Consider the following 3,334-nt stretch of genomic DNA (forward strand, 5'->3'; position numbering starts at 1 on the left):
GTTGTTTTAGCAGTTTAAAATTTTTTAAATTTTCTTTCAAGTGCAGCTTAATTCATTTAATAAGAACAAGCCAAGTGTTTACCAGAAACACTGAGGTTTTATTTTTTATTGACAAGAACTTTGAGGGGCTAGGACCTTGGAAACAACAAGGAGAGAGTGGAGAGGCTGGGGCCGGGAATTAGATTAGGATCAATACGAAGTGTTTGACGGTAGCCAGGTGTTCATTAGTATACAGAGAGGAAATGTATTAGTACCAAAACTCTGCTAGAGATGGGCAATTATCAGTGTAGAGAGACGCAGTTATACAGGAAAGGATAGTAAAACCATAGGCCAAGTTTACTGGTTGAGTATCCTAAAATATGTCCAATATGGACAGAGGAAACCATGGTCTGAAAGATGAAGCACTGTGGCCCTGGGATCCTAGTGAAGAGCTTGGAGTTAGAATTATAATAAGATAAACAAGAATTTAAGATTGTTGTTAGGATTAAATAGGAAATAAATGGTAGCTTCTGCTATCAGCAGTGACATCACCATCATCACTATTATCATCATCATTAGAATATCATTCGTTTTTGTAACCAGCATCCAGCCATTGGTAGACCCAAAGGAGGACTGATTTGCTATGGAACCCACTTCTTGCTGAGGGATGCCCCTGGAGTTTGGGATGGGGAGGGGTCACAAAATAAGCTCACAGGTTAAGATAAATAAGCTTTCTCACTGGGGAATGGGGACGCAGAGGCTGTAACCAGTTCCTTCCTGACAAGAAGTGTAACGACCTTGGGTAGCCACTTCTTCGAAGGCTTTCCCATCAAGGCGACACCATCATGGAGCTTTATTCCCTAGTGCCCACAGCCACGTTAGGTGTTGAGTTTCTCTTTGGAAATCTGCTGGAGATTTTCTAAGTTGCCTGCCAGTTTTCCCCTATGCAGGGAACTTTTATTAGTTGCATCAAAGAGCAAATATAATCCAGTTGAAAGGAAGCATATGTTACTGTTCACCCTCCTGAAAACATGGTATATTTCAAAAAGCATGAGAACAGAATGGAAAAAGGTGCCCTGTCGATAGTGTCCCCAGACTTGGTAGCTGCATTAACATAAGGCCATAGTTGAATCCTATACTTTCCCTAAGCTTCTCTGTTTTAGTTTTCTCATGAGAGACAAGATGATTGCTAATTTTGTGTGTGGATCTAAAATTCCCTGATAACAATTCAGCATTGTTGCTGATAAGCCAGCCCAGATGACTTTAGACAGCTAGCTAGAATATTTTCTTACTGCTCACAGTTATAAATACATATTTTATTGCCATCCTTCTCTTTTCTCGGTTTTCCCTATTTCTACACAATGAATTTGATCCTGCTCCTTCTTCTGCCTCCTTTGAATTACCTGAAAAGTTTTCTAAGTTGAAAGGATGTCCATTTTTTCTAGTTGCTAAACATCCATTGTGATATTTATTCATAAAACTTCTGAATTCATGGCTTTTGGGGCTTAGATTATTGGGCAGGAACGCTGATAGGAAGACAATCCTTTGTTTTGGAAAGAATTGGAGACACTTTTTTTGACCTAACATTAAAATCTCTTTTGAAATAAAGCCACTGAACTCACTCAGTGACCAAAGTCCAAAGTTGACCTGGTTACTTTTTGAAGCAAATTGAGGAGTTATTTCGGAATCTTTAAAAAATACTTATATCACGATACAAATGTGTAGTTTCTTCTACAGATGACTCGAGGGCGAAAGGTTTGCCCATTTAGATGAGTACCGGCAGCACAGGGAGCTTAAGTGATGGCCTCAGATGCCACTGGATGGACTAGCTACATCAGAAACCCCTTTTCCCAGGGAAGCTCGATGTAGTGTGGATGGCTAGGCCCCTCCCAGTAGGGTCTGCTCAAGGTGGGGAGGAATGGGATTGTGGCCGAGCAGTCTGTACCTTTACTTTGGGCAATGTTGACATGCAGCTAGGTTTGGTATTATCATGGTGTACCTCAGCTGTAAGTTTATAAGTCTCTTTCTCCACCCGACTTTATCTCCTTATGTAAGTATCGTCATCAGTGGTTAGCACTATGTTGACCACATATTAAGTCTTAAATAAATATTAAGCGAATGTCGAATGTGTATTTTACTTAAAAGAAAACCAGCAAATAATTTATGGGCTTAAAGCTTATATATTTTTACTGAAGTTGTACCTTTTCAAGGCTGCTAACTCTTTTCCCTTTTTTCGTTTGTTGTTTTCATAGCTTGCTCATCAAGATTTAGAAGGAATTTCGCTCCATGGAACATTATCATGTTGCACATATTTCCAAGGAAATTCTAAACAGTCACCTACCCTCCTCCCTCCCCCCCAATTTTTTTTTTTAAGTCTGTAGTTAAAACCATGGGTGCATGTTGAATGACGTGGTCCTAGAAAGGAATTGGTTAAACAGTACATTTGTGTGTGGAACTTTCCGTGGTCACCTGTGATAGACAAGCTCACAAACCACCGCTGCCCAGCCAGCCTGCTCAGGCCTCCAGCAGGACTTTCGCCCTGGCCATTCAACACCGTTCATGAAGATCATGTCTTTTCATTGATTCCTTTTTTGATAGTTTTTATATAACCAAATCCTTATTCTATTGACAACTTAAGATAATAAGGCGTTATAAATGAATTACCTAAAATAATATATTTGTCGGTTATCTTTCACTATTTCTACTTCACATTAATTTTCAGCTGTTAAAATTGTCAAAATCGATTCTTACTCTTATCTCTCTCCCTTTTTTACTATTTGGTTTTCAGCTTTATTTAAATGTCAGAATTTCCTTTATTAGGAACAATGGACTACATTGCAATATTTAAAAATAAATCACTGAAATTTGCATATCACGTATACATTTTGATTAACTTCCTTTTTTCTTTAGTCTAAGGCTCTGTAACTACAAATACTTTATAGCCATTGGGTCTCCCATTCTGCCTTTGATTGATCACAGCATCTCATCATGTGAATTCTATACTATTTTTGAAGGACTTGTGACTGATGGTTAGTGGGATATTTGGAAAGTTCTTAATTTGATAATGACCATGTATATCCACCTAATATTTCAATGTAAATTACTCAATTTACCAATGTCTTTCAACAATTAAAATATTTTTATCCCTCTTTACCTGGATTTCTTAATTATTTTTCGGAAGAACACTTTGAAGTAAGTCGTACATGGCGTTGTGATATATAGATACAATATATCAATGTGTATACATAGATTACCATGAAAAACCAAAATTTTTCATAAGAAAAGCATTATCTTATATATTAGGTCTCTATGACAACCATAGAGACATCACACTGATAAAAAATATCGAAGGTAA

General features: G+C 37.6%; 1 protein-coding gene across 1 annotated transcript in view; it reads left to right on the plus strand.

Moving 5' to 3' along the window:
- The window catches only part of CUNH12orf75 (chromosome unknown C12orf75 homolog), a gene marked incomplete at its 5' end in the record, with an annotated part of 18,727 nt that extends 15,595 nt beyond the window's left edge, over window positions 1-3,132 (plus strand). The window contains one exon of the mRNA XM_023527455.1: window positions 2,232-3,132. The remainder of the gene's footprint in view (window positions 1-2,231) is intronic.
- Between the last annotated feature and the right edge of the window lie 202 nt (window positions 3,133-3,334).

Source organism: Pteropus vampyrus, unplaced genomic scaffold, assembly GCF_000151845.1.
Source record: "Pteropus vampyrus isolate Shadow unplaced genomic scaffold, Pvam_2.0 Scaffold16, whole genome shotgun sequence".
Classification (NCBI taxonomy): domain Eukaryota; kingdom Metazoa; phylum Chordata; class Mammalia; order Chiroptera; family Pteropodidae; genus Pteropus; species Pteropus vampyrus.